The sequence below is a fragment of the Passer domesticus genome, chromosome Z (assembly GCF_036417665.1).
Source record: "Passer domesticus isolate bPasDom1 chromosome Z, bPasDom1.hap1, whole genome shotgun sequence".
NCBI lineage: Eukaryota > Metazoa > Chordata > Aves > Passeriformes > Passeridae > Passer > Passer domesticus.
In genome coordinates, this window is record NC_087512.1 from 44,935,673 (window position 1) to 44,959,928 (window position 24,256).

General features: G+C 40.6%; 2 long non-coding RNA genes across 4 annotated transcripts in view; both read left to right on the forward strand.

Moving 5' to 3' along the window:
- The first annotated feature begins 2,019 nt into the window (after positions 1 to 2,019).
- Positions 2,020 to 21,352, forward strand: LOC135290617 (uncharacterized). The gene is made up of 6 exons (XR_010353374.1): positions 2,020 to 2,106; positions 2,256 to 2,312; positions 7,915 to 7,984; positions 11,254 to 11,411; positions 20,665 to 20,748; positions 21,282 to 21,352. It is a non-coding gene; the product is annotated as an uncharacterized LOC135290617 (long non-coding RNA).
- A 202-nt stretch (positions 21,353 to 21,554) lies between these two features.
- Positions 21,555 to 24,256, forward strand: part of LOC135290615 (uncharacterized) — a 54,302-nt gene continuing 51,600 nt past the window's right edge. For 2 of the 3 annotated variants that reach the window (XR_010353368.1, XR_010353369.1), the window contains exon 1: positions 21,555 to 22,162. This is a non-coding gene — a long non-coding RNA (uncharacterized LOC135290615). The remainder of the gene's footprint in view (positions 22,163 to 24,256) is intronic. The other variant, XR_010353367.1, reaches the window with a different exon arrangement.

Below are 24,256 nucleotides of genomic sequence, written 5' to 3' on the forward strand. Positions count from 1 at the left end.
TTGAAATGCTTCTGTTCTCTGGAAAAAGAAATAGAGCTATTTTGTGTCCCTGTAAAGTTTGAAACCTCTTTTCGTAACCACCAGAAAATGTTTCCTTTAGCACTATTAATAGAGTGATGGATTTTAAAAAATGAACAGATGGGATTCTTTTTGGGTTTGTTATTCACCAAAAGGAACATTTCTGCCCTGCAAAAATAATAGGTGCAGTGTCCATCACTGTCCACAGGGAGGGGAACAAATCCTAGCTCCTAGCATGAACTGGGATTTTTGAGAGAGAATGCACGCTTAAACAGAGGGATAAGGAACTGTGTTATACTAAACAGACCAAATCTCCTGGCCAAGACTGCAGGGTACATTTATGTTTTGTTTAGAGGCAATTTTAACAATCAGTCTGATTCTGAAGAGAAAGAAGGATACTTCTTAAATGTCTCTGCAATAGCAATATTATTTTACTGGGTCAGAGGTCTACCTAACTGGTAGTAGGATCATGAGCAGGAAATAATGAGAAAATAAGATTAAATTGAACTTTTAAAACTATTCAGCAAAAGAGTTATTATGTCCGCTATCCTGGTCATGTCAAATTTAGGTCCAAGGTGTTTCCTCCAAGAGCTCTTGAGGGCAAAAGTGTTCTCTTTCATTATGCCAAAAGGCATTTCTTTCCTGCATCCCCTCTTACATTCAAGAGCTGTGTTGTTTAATAATTTCCTCTTACAAAAAAAGCACTCCATTCTACCTGTTTCTACACAGACCTGATGCTAGCAATCTGCTCTTTGTGACAAGTTAGTCTGTGCTTTGGTCAAACCGTTTTGCCATAAGATGGAACAAAACCTGACAAGCCTGATCTAGGGGAAGCTGTCCCTGGCCCTGGCAGGGGTGTTGCAACTATATGATCTTTAAGGTCCCTTCCAATCCAAATAATTTTGTGATTCCATGATCCCAGCTCCTTCAAAGAGTATTTGAGGGTGAAAATGTGTTCACTTAAGCTGTTCCATACTTCTTGACATGAGGGGTGGTCCTTTGGCAGATACATACCTCCAGAGTACACCAAGACTGTGCTTTTCCATGATGTCAGTTCTTCAAGGTGGATAACAGTGCAGATGCACTAATTCATAACCCTATAGCTCTCCAAACAGCAGAGCCAGGTGAGCATGAGACCATCATGAAACCAGCATGGCTAGATATCTGCCTGGGGTTTCTTTTGTACTGTGCTCCATTCATGGGGCTTTAAGGGATTTGAGAAAAACCACATAAGAAAGATGGCCCTCTAATCATGCCACTTTGGAAGGAGCTCCAGACCCTTCACCCTTAATTTAATGATAATGCCTTTCTATAAGATGTTTGAATGCAGCCACAGAGCTCAGGATGCTGGCCAGCCTGAATTGAGTCCAGTACAAAGTATCTTCTCCCATGAATGTTACTGGACCAACAATGGCAATGGGGAAATCCAACTTAAGCTGATCCACATAAACTAATCACACTAACCTGTCAAGCTCTTATGTCATTCTCACTATAGAACTGCAAAATTCCATGAGAAGGCCTATTTAGAGAATGATAGATACCAGGATACAGTTTTAAAAGGACCTGTACTTTATCTAGTTAAAAACATTCAAAATTTCAAGAGAATTCAAAGTAAAAATGAGAAATTATTCTGATGTTGACAGCTACTGTAGCAAAATAATGTAGCTTTTTTTACATCTTGAGTGGGGAAAATGTCAGCTGAAAACATTACCTGCAAAATCAGCCTGTTTTGTTGAGATGAAAAGGATTCTTAACACATGTCATGGCTCCATGCTGGAGGTTTTGCTGTAAGATGTTTTGCTCAGCTTTCACATGGAAGTGCAACGTATCTTTTCTTCATGGATTTCCCTAATGCATGCAGAGAGATACTTGTTCAGATTTGTTTGGATCATGTTTGTTTTCCTGAGTTTCTTCTAAAGGCTTTTGGTTCTGAGTGGGAGACACTTTTGAGTCATAATGACGTGGGTGTGACTGATAATGTAACTGATTAAACATTGAAGAGTGGGCAAAACCTAAATAATTTCTGGCTGGTCTGTAGTGCAGAACTCAAATTTGGCATGGTGCTCATGACACTGCAAATATCTGAAGGTAAGTAAACGTGTGATTCAGATAAAACCTGAGGCTGGAAGAGGGAAGTTAGTTGCTGCAGGGATGAATAGTGCTGAAAGTAGTATGAGGCTATGCTCTTTGAAAGCACAGATGAAAGGAAGAATAATATTGGGGGTTTTTTAATGCAGATATCAACCCAGAGATTGAAGACTGCTTGTAGGAATACATACACTACTTAGCCGCAGGTAAGTAGAGTTCAATCAAGCCATATTCTGTTACACAGAGATTTGTTTCTATCCATGGGTAAGGCACACTGGGGTGGTCCTTCCTGTGTGCAGTAGCAAAACTTCAGGTAGGTGATATAAAAAATATCTTCTTCTCAGAGAAAGACTATAATTAAATTTGTCAGGCAAAGTTTTCTGTCATATTTTTTTTAATAAATTATGTTACAGTGAACTAAAATTGATCAGTAAGAGTTTTCATTTCCAGGATAAAAATATTCCATGAATAAAAATATCTGTGTTCTTGAGAACATTTGAAAATTGACTTGTTAAGATCCCCATTTGGCTACTTGCCTAGAGTAACTAAAATAATAATAATAATAATAATAATAATAATAATAATAATAATAATAACAACAACAACAACAACAACAATAATAACAACAACAACAGCAGCAACAACAATAATAATCAGAACAAGTGCAATTCATAAAGCAGCTAAGCTGTCCAATAGATTTTCCTGGCCTAGATTTCCAAAGAGTCTGGTGTTGCTATACCTTCTTTATTTTGTAACTTAAAAAAGGGGAGAAAAAAAGGAAAAATAAAGGGACCTTTATTTTCCTTTAAAGGAAAAAAAACGTTCAAAGAACTGCTGCTCCATGATGATCAAGAGCTCATCTAAAATACATGTACTTCTGAAGTTAAATCACCAAATTTCATTTGAAAATGCTCATGCACAACTTGGGTTTACATCTGTAGTTTGTTCTATGGGCTGCAGTGTTAAAGAGAGATGTAAGTGCTTGTATGATGTTTAACAGGATTGCAAGGAGACAGAGCTGTTTACAGTTTGGCTACTGTGTTTCTGTCTCTGGCAGGACTGTGAAATATTACAGCAGTCTGAATTTAAATACTTTGATTTATTGCTCTACTGTGTAGAGAAAATGTCTGTAACTCAGAAACTGAAATTATTCTTGGAGAGGGGCTGTCTTTGGATTTGAACAGAAGTGTCAGAAAAAAGCTACTGTAATGTACAGGAGTAGAATTCCAAGTGAACCTTGAAAGAAAAACTTGATTGTCTAAAAATATCAATCTGTTTGAAATGATTATGCATTTTTTTCTTTTCCTCTTATGAGGAACAGAAAAGACAGTGGGGTTTGCAAATGCCTACTTTCACATTTCACATTGTGTAAGTGCTGCAGACATAGAGCACTTTGCCTAACACTGCCCAGCAGACATAGGTACCATGAGCAGGTTTTTTCACTCTGGGATGCAATTTGGGATTGTGGCAACCCTTAGTCAACTGTAGTCTGGGGCCAGAAATCAACAACTCTCCATGCACTAATTAGTTTTGTACTCATGAGGTTTTGGTTACTCTCATGTGAGCAGGCTGTGTATCCCTCTCAAAAGTGTAGCACATCTAGCACAGTTTCTCACTTGACAGCCAAGAAATTTCCACCTTGCAAATGGTGGCTTATCATGCTACAGACTGGAGTGCAAATTTGTAATCAAGGACAAGGCGTGGATTAAGCTCTTCCATCCAAAGTGAAGCAACTTGGTAAGCAGCTGTTAGTAGCAATTAGTTATTGTTATTAATTATAATTACAAGAATTATAAATCATCAGTCACAACAACAACAACATGTTGATACGTTAATTTCACTAAGATAGGTACTATGGCACCATCTGAATGTAATTTTCTCCAAGAAAGAGAAGTATTTCACAACAGTGAATGGCAAAAGCAGGACATAGCTTGTGACCTGAATATCTGTACAGATCAAGGCATGAGAAATCCTTTGGAGCAGAACAGAGCTGGCCAGGAATAGAAATGTGCAATACAAAACCAGCTATCAAACAATTCCATATCCTTCTGTTGAGTTTTTTCTAATTTGGTTTCAGCTCAGGAAAAAAGTATCTGAATGAAAGCTTTGTCAAAACTACATATGGTTTGCATGGACGGGGAGAAGTGAACCGTGTGGACATCTTGACTTCAGCAAGGTGAATTGGGAACTGGCTGAATGACAGAGCTCAGAGAGCTGTGACCAGTGGCACAGGGAGTAGCTGGAGGCCTGTACCTGGTGGGGTTCCTCAGGGGTCAGTCCTGGGCTCAGTCTTGTTCAACTTATTCATCAATGGCCTGGAGACAGGGACAGAGTGCACCCTCAGTGAGTTCCCTGGTAACACAGAGCCAGGAGGAGTGATCAATACCCCAGAGGGCTGGGTTGCCATTCAGCGAGGCCTGGACAGGCTGGAGAGTTGGGCAGAGAAGAAACATCTGAAATTCAACAGAGGCAAGTGCAGGGTCCTGCACCTGGGGAGGAACAACCCCAGGCACCAGCACAGGCTGGGGGTGACCTGCTGGGAAGCAGCTCTGTGGAGGAGGACATGGAGATCCTTCATGCTCATGGTGGACAACAAGCTGTCCATGAGCCAGCAGTGTGTCCTGGGGACCAAGAAGGCCAATGGGATCCTGGGGTGCTTTAGGAAGAGCATTGCAGATTGAGGGGGAAGATACTGATCCTCTACTCAGCCCTGGTGAAGCAGATCTGGTATGTTGTAAGGAAAACTGGTAAAATTGAATGTAATCTCTAGACTATAAAGATTTTGCAGTCCAATCAAAAAATCATACATGAAATCTACATAAGATCCAAGAAACATTAGATAAATTAGATTTGATCATGGGTATGACTAGCATGAAGGGAACTAAGATTATGTTGTGATAGGTATCTTGTTGTCAGCAGTGGACCTCTGGAATGTGGACTGGGAAAAAGACCTGGCCTTGATTTTTTATCCTCTGCAGTGACCCAATGATAGTACAAACCTGTTGGTTTTCCTTTATGGAAGTTTATTGCCACATGAAGGTAGCCCAAATGTGGTATGCAGTCAATTATGCTCATGCAAATTTGTTTCTAAATGTTAGATATTCTCTTGTCTCCCTTTCCACAGCTCAGGGACACTGCAGGAAAAGGGACAGCGAGACCTCCTACCAGCAGCAGGGAGTGAGTTGAACACAAAACTGTGTTGGAGAAGGTGTGCTGGAGAAGAACAAGGAAGGGGAAATATTTCAGAACTTTATAAAGGGTACCAGAAAATCTTAGGGTAGCTTTTGAGATCCTCCCAGTTGGACTGGGCCAGCACCTCCACATCACCTAGTTGTGTTCAAATTATCCCAAGAAAAACAAGTCAGGAAAACAAAAAACTCTGCCTTAATCTATTTGTCTAGTCTTCCTTTTTAGAGAGAAATAGGACACAATTCCTCTGACAATTTAGCTGTTCTGCAGCATGACATTCCAGGCTAGCAGAAGACTGTATTTCCTCGGGTTCTTTCACATCTTGTGGTAGTTCTCTTGCAATTGGGCTGAAATGAAATACATCCTCCCACATATCCATTCTGCTTTCCAGAATAAGAAGGAAATCTCTACAATTTGTCCAAGGATAAGAACTTGCGTACCAGATGCCTAAACTGTCATTGGTCTGTCCAAACTCCATGTTGTAGAATTACTGACTGAATTTGCCAGCTATTTCAGTGTATCACCTTTTCATTTTCCTACTGTCCTCAATTTCTCTTTTTTTTTTTTTTAGTGACACAGATGATTGCCATTTTAGTTGCCCAAATGGGACTATGGGTAAGAATGTTTAGCACTACCAGTGTTAGGATAGGACTCTCGTGCTTACCAAGCAGACTTAGCACAAGCAGGGTGCAGGTGGACAGTAAGCTGGACATGAGCCTGCTCTGCGCCCTTGCAACAAGGAGAACTAGGTGTGCTGAGGTGGCTTCAAAAGAGAACAGCTAGCAGTTTAAGGCATGCGACTTTTCCACAATCTTCTCTTCCTAAAACATTCATCTCTGCCTTATGCTTGAGGTGTTTATCATTGTATCACAGGAAAACGTTATTCCCCTGTTGGACACAGCTAATTGAAAAATTAGCATTTAATTAAAAGAATTAGTAGTTTTGAAACCTGAAGCCCTGAAATTGTATTTTGGCTGAGCCATGTCCTTCTTACTTTATGATTGAAATAAATATGCAGTCATAAACTGACATGTTACTTCAAAGTTCAAAAGGTGAAGAACACGTAAATTGGCTGATCCAGTTCAACAACCTCTCAGCTAAGAAGATTCAACTCTTCAGTTGTTAATATCAATAGGTAGCCAAAAGTGATTTAGTGTTAGGTTTGTAAGCATATTATTTTTTCTTGTTTATTTAGACAGTTCAGCTAATTGAAGGCCTCTGCAAGCACAATAAGAACTGGTACAGATATAGCAAGCTCAAACTTACTGAGTTAAATTACTTCAAATATTGATACAGACATTGAGCCTAAGATCCTTATTTTAGGACTGCATATGTCTTTTAAGGAAACATTAAGGTATCATTCTCTTCCCTTCTTCTAGGAAATTTAAGGTGACTATAAATTAAAAAAGCACTTATTGGCCTAATGCTGACTTGAGCTGACTATGCTTGTTTGTTCTCTTATGAAGGAATGTTTCACCCAGAGAAAATACTTTTTTCCTTTTTAGAATTTTTACATTGGAGGATAAACTCAGTGAAACAGATGAAGATCAGATTGAATTGCTGGTATTAATATTATTTTTAGCCCAAAATTTAATGTCTGACTGTGACTAGAGATGTTAGTTCAGCTTAAGGTGCAAGAAACCTCGCAGTTTCTCAATGGCCAAATATAAAAAGAAATTTTTGTATCCTACTTAGAATGTCAATTTATATGCCAAGGCAGAAGTTGTTTTATTATTTTAATAAATAATTTTGTCCTCTCTCATGTAGTTATGTGTGATTTTTTTTTTAATTAAATGTAGAAATATTTCAGATTTTTAATGATATTTAATCTATCTTTCTGGTCAGCCTGAGGAAGATGTTTCAGCAGCTAATTCCACAGGTTAATGAAGTGCAGTATGGGGAGACACCCCTTTCCCATCACGTTTAGACCAGTTGCCTTTCTTTCCTCTTCAAATCATTCCTGTTCCTTTCTGTTGAAAGAGGGCAAACAAGAGAATATTATAACTTGTCTTCCTGCAGCCTTGGTAATCTGCTACTTACTGCTGCCTTGTCCTTTCTCTTGTCAGGTTTTGCTTGCAATTAGCCCTTTGACTCAGAGTAATTCTTTCTGTACTGACAGCATATGATATAGCACATGAGAGTCTGGTTCATTGCCCAAATATGACTGCATTGCCTGGCAGGTTCACTGTTGTATGATATTAAGGACTACAACCACTGAAATCTGTAATATTAATTTTGGTCTTCAATCTAGTGGTTTTCATTCCTTTACCTACTTATCAACTATGTCTGTTTCCATTAGCAAGCTTCAGAGATCCTTGCTGGACTTGTTATCCTGGATTTAAGGCATGTAATTCCTGCACAGCCAGGCAGGACCTCTCCTGGATCATGAGGAGGGCATGCTACCAACAGGCCAGCTACCAAACACAGGTGGCACTGCTGGTGAACTTGGTGCCATCCTTCCTGCCAGTCTCCAGAAAAGTTGGCAGAATGAGAGCAGTGCCACTGAAGCTGCTGGGGGAGCAGTCCTGGCTTCATCTGTTCACTGTGTTTTTGCTTAATCTCCCTTTTTCAGGCATCTGTGTTCAAATGGTAATAATGTACCATCAGTTTCTTTTCCAGGTGAAACAATGGTGAATTTGGGTCCCCACAGAATGGAGCTCAAACAGACACTATGCTCCTTCTGAGAGAGGTTAGTACTTTCTCATTTTAAGAAATGCTTGTCCAATCTCCTGGAGAGAATAAGGAAAGTCCTTGTATTACCATATTTGCTTCATCCAAAGGACTGATGGTTATGTATATCCTATGGATTGGTGAGATGTTTGGTAGAGGTGCTGATGGTACTAAGCTCCTGCCAGAAAATTGCTGCAGTTAGATCTTTCTCCTATACAGTCCTTGAAGGTGGCAGTTTGTCTTTCCTACAGTGTAAAAATGATGTCTAACCAGTCCCATACTTCACATAGATGTTGTTTGCTTTAGAGGTATTGGATGGAATCTGAAGTTTGTCAGAGGAACTGTAATTGATTTTAACATGCCCTGCAAGCCCCTGGAGAACATTATTTACCAAATGCAGCCATCTCGCTGTGACTTAACACTTCTAACAACATATGACTGAGGCTGGTGTTCTAGGTTCAGAGGTTCAAAGGTATTTAAATACATAGCGCCCAGTCAGATTAATGAGATCCTGGGTAAAACAGTGTAATCCTTATGTGTTTTATTATCAAACATTGACAGATCTTCATGGCAAAACCATATGGTATGGTTATTGGATTCAGGTCCAATTCCACTAAGGTACCTTGCCTGAAAAAGCAAGTGATTTCAAGAGAACTGGGAATTCTTCTTACTGCTGAACTCCTGCCAGCTGCTGAGTTACATAAGAAGAAACTGTGCCACAAACCCTTTTATTCTAAACATTAATATCCTTAGGCCCTGTTGTTTATATTTTTGAATTCTTTCTTTTGGAAAGACAAATGCTCACACATACACACCGAGCCCTAAGGAGAAAAACACAAGAACAGAACAGAGAAAAATAACACCAATATCCAGTCAAGCATCTTTAAATGGCAGCTGTAACATTTACAAGTCCCTTTTTAAGGACATTGGACTAAAAGTTTGGGCACACTTTTATATTAATTAGAGAAACCTTGCTTGGATAAAAGCCCCTCTTTCTGTCAGTAAATAGAATAGTTTCCTTGGACATGTTAAAATCAGTGTCAAAAACTGTTAATAGAATTAGGTGCCGCCCCTAATGAAAAAGAAAATTTTCTTTTGATCTTCTTTTCATAATGAGGAAGTTTGTGTAAAACACCAAGAGGAGAAACTGAGGTTCCTGAGACTAAGATTCAGAACTGTAAATTACTTTCTTCATAATGAAAGTGATCTGCTGTCTTGGATAAGGCAAAAAGGAAGGTGTATGCCCAGTGGAAGCAAGGTCAGGTGACATGGGAAGAATACAGAGATGCTGCTCACCACTGTAGGGAGAAAATTCATGTGGCCAAAATTCAATTGTTGTTGAAGCTAGCCAGAACTGTGGGGGACAATAAAAAAGAGTTTTTTCAAATGTATTAACAGCAAAAGGCAGTGTGAACATAACATTATGCCCTTACAGCAGGAGGATGGTCATCTCACAAACAGGGACATGGACAAAGCAGAGGTGTTTAATGTGGTTTTTGTGTCTGTCTTCAATACAGGTGACAGACCAAGGGGGTCTCAGCTGGAAGACCATGACTGTGAGAATGACCAACTCTCAGCTGACCCTGACATTGTGCAGGATCTGCTGCTCCAGCTGGATCCCTACCAATCTACAGGGCCTGAGGGGGTCCATCCCAAAATCCTCAAAGAGCTGGTTGATGTCATTACAAAACCCCTCCCATTGATTTTTGAAAGATTTTGGCAATCTTTGGAAAATCCTACTGACTGGAAGCTGACAAATGTTGTCACAATTTTCAAGAAGGGCAGGAAAGAGGATCCCAGAAAATACAGGCCTGTCAATAGTTTGGTACCATCACTTCAGGGCCTGGTAAAATTATTGAGATTATTCTGGTTGATATTGAAAAACACCTGAAAGGCAAAACAGTCATTGGTCACAACCAGCATGGCTTCATTAGTAGAAAGTCCTTCTTATCAAAGTTCTTTTCCCTCTAGGAAGGGTGATCCACTCAGCTGATCAAGGGAAACCAGGAAGTTGTTGTGATCTTTTTGAATTTCAGCAAAGCTTTTGACACTGTCTCTCTCAATATCAAAGGGTCCTCTCTCCAGGACTCTTCTGGAGAAAATGCCCAGCCCACAGCTGGATAAACACATCATGTGGTGGGTGAGCAGCTGGCTCATGAGTCAGGCACAAAGGGCTACAGTGAATGGGGTGACATCAGACTGATGTGACCTGTCACTGGTGGGGTTCCACTGGGCTCCATCCTTGGCCCTGTGCTCTTCAACATCTTCATAAATGATTTGGACACAGGACTGGAAGGGACACTGAGCAAGTTTGCAAATGATACAGAACTGGGAGAAGCTGCTGACTGCCTTGAAGGCAAGGAGGCCCCCCGAAGAGACCTTGACAAATTACAGGGCTGGACAATCACCACCTGTATGAAGTTCAACAAGGGAAGGTGCTGGATTCTGCATCTGGGATGGGTCAACCTTGGGTGTATGGAATGAGAAAATGGAGAGCAGTGCCATGGAAAGGGACCTAGAGTCCTGGTCAAAGACAAGTTGAACATGAGTGAGCAGTGCCCTTGCAGCCAGGAGGGCCAGCTCTGTCCTGGGGTGCATCAGGCACAGCATCAGTTGCCAGGCAAGAGAGGTCCTGCTCTGCTCTCCACTGGGGCTCCCTCACCTCAAGTGCTGGGGGCAGTTTTATTACAAAGACATGAAGCTATTAGAGAGCATACAAAGGAGGGCAACCAAGGTAGTGAAGGGACTTAAGGAGAAGCAATATGAGGAACAGCTGAGGTCACTTGGCTATTCAGGCTGGAGAAGAGGAGACTGAGAGGAGACCTCATTGCAGTTACAACTTCCTCATGAAGGGAAGAGGAGGAGCGGACACTAATCACTTCTCTGTGGTGACCAACGACAGGACCTGAGATAACGGCTTGAAGTTGTGTCAGGGTAGGTGTAGGATGGATATTAGAAAAAGGTTTTTCACCCAAGGAGTGGTTGAACACTGTAACAGGGCCCCCAGGGAAGTTAGTCTGGGGGGTTCCTGACAGAGTTCAAGTTCTGACAGAATTTAAGAAGCATTTGAACAATACCCTTGGGGATGGTGCTTTGCAGGGCTGGATTTGATGATCCTTGACGGCCCTTTCCAACTCAACATATTCTATGATTCTGTGATTTAATTGCTGAACAGTTGTAATATTTTACAAGAGGAGAATCCTTTACAAAAATAATTTTGTATTTGTTTAGACTCATTCTATTTCTATCCTCCTGTTTTCTCCTCTCTCCTTACCACCTGAATCATAGCTCCAGCATGGAAATCTCAAGGAGGTGGCAGAACTTTCCTTCTGAACTATGGCATCTTCAGCAAGGATTCACACACTTAAAACTTGCTTCCCCTCCCACTTCCTGCTCCAGGATGGAGATGAGAAATGGAAGTAAAAAGGTGAAGATCACAGGTTGAGGTAAGAACAATTTACTGGAAACAGCAATGAGATAAGAAAGAAAAAAGTAATAGAAATAAAATTAATTTCTTTTAAATCACAGACTTGATTTCCCACATATTGGCTAATGGAACTGACTCCCATAGTGGTGTACAAACCTAACTGTGGTGTCCATTCAAAGCTGATTCCATCAAGAGAGATTGACCAACTCTAACAGTCCATACACCAGGAATAATTTGTGCCATAAAAGTAGCAGGACTCCTTTCACTGCCAGTGTCTTATGAGGGAAATGTAAAGCACAGGAGTAAAATCACTGTTCTTAATGTTATATTAAAGTATTGTAGCAGATAATATCTTCCCTACTGTGATTTGTCACCTCTTGCTTATGATGTGTTCCTTAAAATGCAGAACAAAGCCTCAGAAACAGGGGTGGACAGAATCTTGACGATTCAGTTCAAACATTTCTCAACTTCTTTGACTGTTAGCAAAATGAGCAGAGAACAGCAGGACAACACTTTCCTCTCAACAAACTGTGTAATAATTTGAAATGCAACTCATTTGGAGGAAAAGAATTTATGCATTAAAGTGAAACTTTGAAATTTTATGGTTAAACTTGCATTCCTCTCAGAAGTTTTATTTCTGTCTTTTGATATTTTTGCATTGTGCCTATGATAGCCCCTGGTAGTCCCTTATGTCAGAGCAGCTCATTTGCTTCTGGCTGATGATCTTTCAGAAAATGCCTGTAAGTCAAAACAGAATTAGTTCCTTGCCTGACGAGCCTTTCTCTGGTCTGTGCATTTCAACAAGGTGATAGTAACAACATGACATAGTGACAAAAACCTTCATCCAATTCATTAAACCAACTTATGACATGTAAGGGGATAAGAAGAAAAAAATCACCAGGATCCAACTTGATATTTAATCTTTTTAATAAAGTAAACCAGAATGACTTTCCATCTTGCCATTTTAACATCCCCACCTGATAAATTAAATTGCAAGTTGCTATTGATAGCCATGGTATGCTCAGAGATAATGCTGTTTCGAAGATATCCCAGTCTTAACAGATGGTATTTGTGTAAAGTGCGGTGCTAGATTTACCCTCAATTTCCTTGCAGCACTTACTATGATGTGCTCATTTAAACCACTAGCAGGGAAGTAAATTTCAAACAAGGCCCAGCCTTTTGCCCCACCTATTCCAATAATAGAGGAACAATGAGGAGAAAATATAAATTGGAATAACAATTTAGTAAATTTGTGATAGCCAGTGCAGTGTTAGTGGCAAAAAGTTTATAAAAGAGAGGCGCACCCACAAAAAGTTATTCACTACTGGGAACAAAAAAAGAGCCTTCCCAAAAGCAGCACTGCCCATGTGGTTTCCAGACAAAGGCAGTACACTGAGAAGAGCTCTCATGGCTAAAAAATCTTCCTGGACCCAATTCTGAAAAAAAACCAAAACCAACTACAATGAACTGGGAGAAAACAACCCCCTTGTGAGCTGGATCACTCGTGTTGTGCTGCCTGCTGTTTTTCTGGGCCAGTGTGCATGTTCAGCAGTGCTCACCCAGCCTGACTCAGTCCTGGGGCACACACTCTGCTGGGCTTGAAGGAGAGGAGAGAGGAGGCTGGGGCTGCCAGCTGATCCCAACACCTTCTCTCTGGAGAGGGCCAGGCCAGATAGTGAATTTCTGGCACTTGGTTCTTCCTGATGAAACCAATTATATAGGTGGTATTACATTAAAAAGCCCAAACAGCTTCACCCCCTTTTCTCTGTAACTGGGATATATGGTTGCAGTTTTTGTATCAATATCAGCTCCAGCTTTCATTACTGGAAGCCTCTGTTCTGTAGAGATGCCATGGTATATTCCTCAAGGAACACAAGTTTCTTGTAGCATTCTCACTTGCTTCAATGGCAGCTCAGCAGGGCCAGCCAGATTTCTCAAAATAGCAAACATGCAAGAATGGAACTCCTGATTACAAGAAAAAGCAAATTAAACAAAAAATATACACTCTGGCTGACTCTAATGTCACATTCTTAAGAGAACAAGTCATGCTGTTGAAAAAGTCCCAGGATATTTTAAACTGGTTTTATTCAGAAGGCAAACATGATGAATAACATGCAAGGATATTCACTTTGACCATGATTCATGAATTGCCCAAATGAAAGCAGTGATAATATTCATCAAGAATGGTGAAAAGATAAGGATATGCCAAACTGTTTCACTTTATTTTTATTCTGACTTTATTTGTACAAAACTACCTTTATTAAGAAACCTTTCCAACAAAGATTTCTTAAACAAACTCTCTTTTTGTCTACTTCTATCAAGGTAAATATTTTCCCCTTGTTCTTAAGACAAACTTTCCCTCTCACTGATACTCTTGCAATGTGACAAGCCTGCATAATCCACTGTCTGAGAAGATCTCCAACATAATTTGCATTATGTTGAGCAGAATAAAATGACATTTCAGGCAGAAGTATTTGAAACATTCTGAAGAGTAGATTTTGTTTTTCAACCAGAGGGGGCTTGCAATGAGCCAAAACCAGAAGAGAGCATTAACATTTAGGTGAATAGTGACAGAGAAGGTAATAGAAAAAGGGTAAGATATGAAAGGAATGAACAATTATGATAATTTTGTTTGTTTCTCAAAAGATGAGATAATGTGGATGGCAGAATACAAACATGCTTCTGCAAGTAGTTATTCCTCTATTTTTGAGTAACCTATTATTTGTCATACATGCATATTTATAAAAAAAGGTCTGAGTCTATTTTCTTATGTGTTTGCAATAACACATGAACTAAAATAGCACAGAGATTAAAAAAATTAAACCTTCCTCTGTAGATGTAATAGGTAACTATACTCAGTTGCTGCTGTAGCTGACAGCAGACATTATTGAAAATCGACAACAATGTAAAATAACATCTCTTGGCAGAGTCATGTACATAATGTCTTTAGGCATTCAGAGAAAAAAACAAAACAAACCCCCAAACAGTTCACTCTTCTACACTGCAAACCTTAAGAAGGCAAACATTTTGATAGAAATCTATCCAGGTTTTAAGGAGTTAAGAACTATGATTTAGATGGCTGAAGCTGCTACTTGACTTCAAGCTTTCTCTGACAACTTGACCGGGACACTCACTGTCACATCAGTTTCCTTTGTAAAAGGAGATAATCCCTGTTTCACATTTCATATTGCAGGCTGGGTATGAGCAGATGGAGAGCAGCCCTGTGAGAAGGACTTGGGGTGCTGGTGGCTGAGAGACTGGGCATGACCCAGCCATGGGCACTCCCATGAAAAGCCAAACGTGTCCTGGGCTGCATCCAAAGCAGCGTGGGCAGCAGGGGAGGGAGGGGATTCTGCCCCTCTGCTCTGCTCTGCTGAGAGCCCACCTGGAACCCTGCACCCAGCTCTGGGGTCCCAGCACAGGGAGGACATGGAACTGTGGGAGTGAGTCCAGAGGGGACCATGAAGACAATCAGAAGGCCAGAGCACATATTCTCTCCCACAAAGACAGGCTGAGAGGATTGGGGTTGTTCAGCCTGCTGAACAGAAGGGTCCAGAGACACTTTAAAACAGCTTTCCAGTATGTGAAGCGGGCCAACAGGAAAAGAGAAGGACTTTTTAAAAGGGAGAATGGCTTTAAACTGAAAGAGTGTAGGTTAAGACTAGATATTAGGAAAAAATCCTTTACTGTGGGGGAGGAGAGGTACTGTAACAGGTTGCCCCAGTAATCTGTGTATGCCCCATCTCTGGCAATGTTCCAGGCCAGGGATTTTGAGAAACCTGTTGTAGTAAAAGATGCCCCTGCTTGTGGCAGTGGAGTTGAAACTAGGTGATCTTTAAGACCTCTTCAAACTCAAATAATTGTATGGTTCTATAATTCTATTATTAGAGTTGCTGACACAACAAGAAAACTCCATGTTCTCAAATGAAGAGTCCCATATGAATGTGACTTCTAGGGAGGTCCACCAGGTCATATAACACCTTATCCCTAGGGTACAGCTGAATAATTAAAGTTTTCAATGAAAGTCAAGCAAAGACTCTTGTCAAAAGGCACTGTGGCAGTAATCTTTGTCAAGCATTGTTAAAAACAAACATTGGGAAGGTAACTAGCCCTCTGCTCTGCCACAGAGATTGGGCATTGCCTTTGGCAATCATTTAGCCATCCCAAAAGGAACTGACACTACTAGTAGGTAAGCATCTAAATATGGAGCCCAGGCTTCATACCTAAGCTTGTCTTTCAAACCTAAGCTCCAAATCTAAGCTTGACTTTTGCCCATCATCATGTTGGAGGGATTCACATGCTGTCTTTCACACAGACAGTACTCAGGCAGTGTCCACTTTACATTGGTTATTTGAAAAGTGGCAACAAGTTTCTAGGTATTTTGAAGAGTGTGTTGCAGCACTGGACTTAATTGTGAAGGTTATGAATGGAACAGACAAGCACTTGGTGCTGCCAGAGCACTGTGAGAAATGCAATGGTATAAGTATCACCTCAGGCAGTGCAGGGCAGATTCCTTATCCATCATTTTTCATTCTGGGACAAAGTTGGCATCATGACAGCAGCAGCAAGATAATATTTTTTCACATAGTTCAGTCACCATTACATATTTTCCTTGCAGTATGAATATACAATGCTGATTTATCCTAAACAATTGCAATCCCAGCAGAAACCTCTCTGACCCTATCAGCCTAGGCTGCACGATCAAAACCCACTGCTGCTGCCCAAGAAAATCCCAGCCCACTGAAGCACAGCTACTAGACCTACAGGGGTGGAGCTGTCTCTCCAAGAAGTTTCATGAGTCTAGCAACAGTAGCAGCCAGTTGCCAGAAGTAAAGAGCAGGCATTTTTCATTCATGCAGACCCATTGAAATGGGTCTCTTCTTTTGGCTTGTCTCTGGACATGCTATTTACTACAGATATTTTGCCAGACCCATTCCTGCAATTTGACCCACTGAAAAAGCAGTGTTTATTTCTGTTAGGAATGGTAGAGGACAAATTCTTACCACAGCTGGATATGGTAGGGTGGTCTCGTTGTTTCTCTCTGCTTCTCTACCCTTTATGGTTCCAGTTCAGTCTGGAGAAAGTGTAATGAATATTGGGAAGTAATGGAATACTTTTTCAGGGATGATCATCATGCAAGCCAGGACAGAATATATCCCCTAAGATTTTCAACTGGAGTAGTAGCTTGTGCTCATTTGACTTATAAATTTGGCTCTGCAGGAAGAAAATGGATAGATTTCAGGCTGTCTTATTTAATGGAAGCCCACTGACAACTTTGAGGGCTGTGCTGGTTTTGTTCTTTTCCAGTGCAAGGCCAGACCTACATTCTACAGATAAAGGATGACCTGCAAAACTCCTTTCCTTGTGGAGTCTGAGATTTTTGTCTACAGAGGGTGGTACTTCAGACAAAATGTCATAGCATAATTTTATCTATCTTTGTGCCATCAGCCTAGAAATAAACTCTGTTACCACATAGGTTTATTTCAGGAAATAAAATAAATGCCAGTGTTAAAAAAGATCTAGTGTTCTTGAGAGCTTATGTATTTTTCCAACTTTATAAGTCACTCTAGTAACAGATATTACCATTCTTTTTCCCCCACAAACCATGCCTTGTTTTTTTTTCCCTTACTTTCTTTGCTGTTGAAAACATATGAAGAGCAGGGGATGGTTTGAAGAGAGATTAGGTAGCTAAAGTACTTCCTTCATATAGATACATTTTTTAGCTGGGCCAAATGCATTCCTCTGATGCAGTATGCCATTTAACCTTTCTTTCTTTTGCTGTCTCTTAGTTGATTCTCTTTCTGCTTTGTAAGCAAGTCTTAGTCTTGTTCAAGTAAGTCTTTTTCTTGTTTCAAAGTAAGTCTTTGTCTTGTTCAAATATGTGTACTGACTGCTTTTATACTAATGTAGCTATTATCACCACAATACTCAGGGCATTTGAGTTCCAAGAAGAATACAGATTTATTGCATAGCTTTGGTAGGTACTGTAACACAGTTATGTTTGTGCCAAAATTTTGGCTACTCTTGATTGGGCTAAATTATCATATTCTCTGTCAGAACCAAGACTCAACTGAGGAGACTTAATTTGTGGCAGAAACAGTCAGAAAAAGTCAAAAAACATCCATCTGTGTGAAAAAATCTATTGGTAAAACCAAGACATAAATTCTCTTCTAGGGCCTCAATGCTGTTTTCAGCTGCACCTACACAATGGTGTAGGCAAGTACATCTTTGCTATGTCTGCCCTTGCTGATGGCAGGACACGAGCCAGCTCTCTTCCAGGAACAGAATAGTCTCATTCAGCATATGTACAGCTCTGAGCTAATGCATTTAAATGGTTCTGGCCTGCAGCCAGCAGTAGGCACACAAGTGAAGCAGACATGACCGTGACCGTCTGTACCTGTCTGTGCCTCCGAAAGTAGAGTCCTTGTCATTGTTTCCAGCATTCATGGTGTTGAACACTTGCTAAAACCATCAAAATATTCTCTTTGCTCTTGATGTACCCAGCTGCATGTCAATTAATCCAGCAAAGGAAAGCAGAACAACCCCTGCAGCAAACAGTTATTTCCCATGTCTTACTCTCCAATTTTTTCTGCTTATAATCAGCTGCATCAGCTTAATTCACTGATGATTATTTTTTGTTTTATCTAGGTTTACCCTCAGCTGTTTCCTCTATCATATGCAGGATGCTAAAGGCTAAGTTTATTTCAATTTTACTCACCCTCAGACACCTATCCTTTCAGTGGACATTGCTGCAGGTAAAATTGAGCTTGAATTGAAAGGCTGCTGTATTCAATGCCATGGCTCAAACCTGCTCTATGCTAGCCTCTTGTTCAGTAATGTCCACTGGGCTTCTCTGCCTAGCAAAATTTGTTTTAAAATTTACTCAAAAATTTCTGCCAGAATGCATTTTTCATTTAGTTTTCCTCCCAAATCATAGTTTTGTTCAGTGGTGTGACACTTGCCTTGCATGGCACATGCCCTACTGTCTGTGTCAGGAAGTCCCTGCAAACTTGACATAGGGACCTCTGAAGAAATGCAGGCGAGTCACATTAGAAGGAACATCTGGTTCTAGGAGATCATAAGACAAGGCAGCCTTGACTTTTTGAATCAGTGACACTGTTATGGGTATGCACAATCTTCTTTCATTCACAACCGAGGACTTCAAGATCTTTGCAATGCACCATTTGTGTAGAGGTTGCCGTAAGCTTAAAATACATTATATTAGGTCACAAACCTTCTCGCTGTAAGACTCTGTACCCTACGTAAGCAGGATGCAGGGGACAAATGTAAATAAGAATTGAAGTATTGTGGTCTGGTTATGGAGGAAGAAAGTGTGACAACAGAAAAATTTATTATCTTTCTAAGTGGAGGCTTAGGTCTTGGAAACTGATCAGAAAGGATTCATAATCATTAACTTCAAAAACCATACTCAGATGGTATTTTTTTCATTCAAGCCTAATGTCCCTGGTTGAGGGCCATTTCAAGAACCGAGTGTTCATTGATCACAGGAGAAGGCAGGCACTGATGGTGTATCTGACATGGCCACAGGATAAGGACTCTGACTGATCTGTTCCAAGTGACACTCTGCATCCATCAGGATGAAGCAGAGATATTCTTGAGGAAACATGAACCACTTCCAGAGCAGAAGTAATTCAGTTTCTGCCTAACAGCCTTGTACCTTTCATTTTTATAGTCCAATTTCTCCAAAAGTCCAAATAAAAGTGACTGTGTATCCCACCTTTTACTCTGACGTGATGGAGGCTTAAGAGTTATTTAGGTAGGATGTAAAGGTCTTCTGAGAACCAAAAAGTGCCCTGCTTCTGTATCATACATGTATTTTCTCTGAATGATACATTGGCTAGTCCAAGACCACAGACTATGTTAATATGTGAAGCAGAAGGGGATAAAGAGAGCAGGGGTGGGGAGGGGACACCAAGAAATAACACAGGTCCCCAGTTTTCCACCCCAGTCAAACATTTCTTGCCTGCAAGCAAGGTTGGAGAAATTCTCTTCAGCCTGTCTGAAAGTGGTAGAACAAGGCTTTGCTGCATCTGCCCCTGGATGGTGTGAAAAAAGGTAGAGATAGATATATTGAATGCAACCCATACTGGCAACTCTGTTATTGGGAGCTCCTGGTTGTTTCATAGGTCTAAAGCTGTTCCATAGATCTAGCAAGCAATGGTCATAGCAGGCTTCCTGATCACTCAAAGAGTTTGCACTTGTGCACCTTTTCATGACACATTGAATGCCATTCAAGCATTTCTCAACCAAGTGCATGGGATCAATAAAAATATGTAACAATTGTGTAGTATGAACTTATCTTCTAAGTATTTCTCATCTAACATTTTTTCAAACCATTTAGTCAGTCTTACAGCACTCCACCAGGTTATCATACCTGCTCATCATAGGGGAGGTCTTTCATACTCAGGTTGACCTGATTTTGATGTACAAAGCAAAATTCAAAAAGACTGGCTCAAGTGCTTGCAGATAAGTGATAAGAAGAAAGAAAGATAAAAACAAACATGATAAAACAAACAAGATAAAAAACACCTCCAGGTTTTAGGCTACAGCTGATGCCTTTATTACCTTTAGTCATGTTCTGGAAAGGAGGAATATACTTCCAATATATAATTGTCTTTCTCCACCCACTTCCAGAGAGAGAAAAAGCCACTTGGGGATATTGAGAGGGATTGTCATGTTTCCATTTTTCAGGAGCTCAGTCCTGTAATGTTATCAACATACACTGCTTTTGCAAGATCATATTTATTAAAAGCACTTGCCTGGTTGGAGCTCTTCCATGATCAGGAATGTCCAACAAATTTGGGGAAAGAAATGAGGAGGCTAGGGTATCTTTTGGATTATTTATTGCACTGAAGGCTTCCCTCAGAGAGAAGCTAAATAATAGCAAGGTTCAGTAAAGCAGTTTCTTATAGAGAGAGCAGAAAAGATCAAATTAGACAGAAGAGGAGAACAGCAAATGATAAAGGTTTTCAGAAGGAATATTGTGGCAGTAAAGGTACACAGAATTTAAAAAGTATTAAAGAGAAGTTGTAAAAGTGAATGTATCATGCAGTTAGTGCTTCTGCAAATGTGTACAAAATTGGACAGCCTATTACAGCAGCTCTAAAGACACAGACAGTACCACTTTGCACAAGTGAATGCACAAATTTGCTGCTTACTGTCTTTGACCAGATACTCTGTGTTCCACTTCAGCATTGCTCCTTGGCTGTATTAATCATATCCATACTGATTCTCTCCCTCTTGCCTTTTAGGCTCTGTGTCCTTGTCTGATGAAGATCCACACTGCCCCCCTCAAAGACTCATTGCCCAAGGAAACATGCCGTACCCTAGAGAAGGTAGTGACTCATCTAATCCCTGCTGGTGCTGGCCTGCTTTGTAAAAGCACTCGTGTTCCTATTATGTCTGTGTGGCATAACAGAGAGGAGAGGCTGCTGCAGAAATCCCCAGCCAGGCCAGTACTCCTGGTCCGAGTCACAGCCTAGGTTTCAGGAGTTATCTCATCCTCCCCATTGTGCAAGACCAGCACTGCACACCACTTAGTTCACCGGGCCTGGGATCACACTATCATTTTGATTTATTTATTAGAATTATAGCCCCTTTTCAAACTTTATGTCAATGCTGCATATGGCACCTTGGAGGGCACTGAGGATCTTAAACACAGAAACAATATAATTTTTTATAAAATCAACAAAAACCACCCCAAAAATATCAGAGCTGGCATCATAAAGATTGATGTGAGTCCACAGGAATGAATCCCCCTGCTGTGTTCCTTGCCTAAATATGTAAGGTCAATCCAGCTGCTACCAGTGGGATAGAAAGGAGATTTCTTCTAGAACAAAATGCTAGGGACTTCTGTATTTTTTTTTAGTGCCTTCCAGCATAGATCATCTGCTAGAACCATCTGGATGTCATGAGCTCAGTGAATTTCCTCTGCTAAAGGTAAACTTGGCTGTTGTAAGGTGGCAGATGCTTTTTCTATTTGTGGCTGATATTGCTTGAATTTTTCTATTGACAATAATCTGTGATAAAAATTTTGTTTGGCTTCACCTCACCTTCCCCATTCCACCCTTTTTCAGAGAGGCTTAAAAATGCACAATTTGTAGAATTCTTTAGGAAAAGTGAGTCAAAGAAGAGCCTTTACTCTCCACTACTCATGTGTATTATGAAACACACAGCCCCAAAGACAGAATAAAGAAATTAAAATGTATATTTTCTTTAATTATTGGTGCCCTTTCAGAGAGACTTCCTGTTTGTGGCACTCTATCGGTTGACTTTCACAGCACCTGAAGAGCTAACAACTGTGATTGCCCTACAGTATTCCCAAAGGATAGGGATAGGCATGGATGAGTGTCTGGAAGCTGTTCTTAATAAAAAGTTTGAATACATCCTCTGGTATCTATGTTGCAGAGGATTCCCAGAGATTTAATGATGCTTGAAGCAGCCATTGGAGAAAATCTTGGGCCACATTTGAAACATCCACAACCAATGTCTCATTTACATATCACATTTACTTTTCTCCTACGAGGAAGCTGGGATCTGACAGCCGTCAAGAACACAAGGGCTGGGCCATTCTGTATTTGTTAGAATTTAAGCAGTATGGATGGCACAGGCAACTGTTCTGAGCTCTGTCGTTTATGTGGTGTCAGTGGGGCCCTGTGGACTGCTGCTCTGTAGGGGACGGGCCTGGACTGAAAGAGCTGTTGCAGCAGAAACACAACTGGGGCTGTTTCACAGAGTGTTGGCTTTAGTGTAAGTATCTACAAGAAGCCAGTGCAGCTGGCTTTATACTGATTAAATAAACAAGTGTTCATGCACTGGTATGTGCTTTTAGAAGCACTGCAGCCTAACTTACCTAACTTACAGTGTTCCACAAAGAAGTCTGTGACAGGCCAGGCAATTAAAGAGGGCCAATACCCCCACTGACGGTGTTCAAGGATGTAACAAGTCTCTGCTGCAAGAAGTGAATGCAGCTGGGAGATGTTCAGCATTCCAGGCTGAGTCCTTGGCACATCCTGTGCAAGTCTGAGACACAGTCTATTGCTTGTTAACTTCATGAGAACTATGATCCGAACCAGGCACACTCAGTACTTTGAATGCAGGAGCAGGAATCCCATTATCTACTCCATCACAAAGGCATTTGTAAATTATAAGTGCACAGGTTTTAACACAGACCACAAAACTAGTGTAAGGTGGTCTGTGAGATATTTTAGAACTTTGTCTCTTTAGATCACATGTAATTCTTGTGCTTTGAGCAAAGAGGTTTGCAAATCCATGTGAGCAAATTGACCTGAGTCACCAACTCAAACAACTAAGCAGGAAGGGAGACAGAAGAAGAGAGTAGGCCCTACATTTCCTTCCCTGTAAACAAAGACCGTGGAAGCAGGGAAAAAATTTAAAAAAGGACAAGAAAAGCCAAAGTCAGATTTAGAACACTTGAAACAAAACCTCACCATTGAAAGGGAAGAGTGGTGACAAAATATGATGGTTTTATCACAGTCTGCTGACCTCTCCACATACACCCTTTCATCTTCCACTAGTCTTCAGGAACATTCTGACCCAAGTTCTGTCAGGCATTCAGCTTCCCGCTTACAAACATGATGGAAGAAGCATACCACAGGAAAGTAGTTCTGCTTCTGTGCTTTTTTTCATAATTACTTTCAAGCACAGGTTTTAGTGTTATGTAATAATGTGTTGTCATGAAAAAAGCAGTCTGCCTTAGTCTCTCTGGTATGCTCCCGGTTGCTCTTTTAGCTGTATAACAGCGTGTTCCATCTTAGGTTGCTTTGAAAGACTAAGGAGGTAACCTGTTCAAGGATGCTGTATATTTAAATAGTAGGCTGTTGCATACAATGCAGAAGGGTCATCTAAAATGCTAGCCTTTCTGCTATGAACGCAATATAGATACTGGTTTACCACTGGAAAAGTTGCAGAAGGACTCTCTTCTCCCTATAGCATCTGTATCCTTACCTTCTATGCTGGGAGCAGAAATGCTGAGGAAATGACTCTTGGCCTAGCACAGTCCTATACCAGGTTTTGGGGCTGTCACACACACCCTACATGTGAGCGTGGAGTACATGCAGGGTCTGTTATGTACGATGTATAAGGAAGCCATGCAACTGCTCTGCTACGACATTCACAGCAGGGCTTTGTCTGTCCCCAGGTGTCTGGCATACTGCAAAGGAGGTGAGTGTTTGTGAGTGCCATAGGTGAACTCCCCTTCTTCTTCTTGCATTCCAGGCAGGCAGCCTGAGGTATTAATCTCTGGCAAGACATCCAGCTGTGGATATGTGTGTATATGTAGCATGGTTAACTTGGGAGTTCAGAAATAAAATAATTCAGCAGCTGTTAGAGAATATTTTATGAACGTTACTGGCATATGAGCTGGAAAACCTTCTGTGCTCCTCCCTACATAGTTTTAAGCCTGAGTATGTCTCCTTCATTCTAGAATACAGCTGAATGGGCTACAGGTTTGATCAGCAGCACATAACGAGCTTTTTAGGAGGAGTCTCTGGCCATCTCCGTTGTATGTCTTTGGCAATGCTAACAAGTGTCAGCATCTCTACTTCGCTTGCTCATGTCTTTCTGAAATATGGATACCATTGGAAAGTTTTGCTATCTACTATTTATTATTTGTTTTCTGCTTTTTATTGTCTCACAAATAATAAAACAAAGCTAAAAATTTCCCAAATCTATTATAAAATCAAAATGTCTTAACTGATTATACAGTGGTTGTCCCTCATAGTTCTATTTCTAAAAGCATTTTTCTTTTCTTACAAAATTTTCTTCCCAGAGAGTTCATGATGAAAACTAAATGCTGGACCTTGTTTCATCTCTTTATGTTTT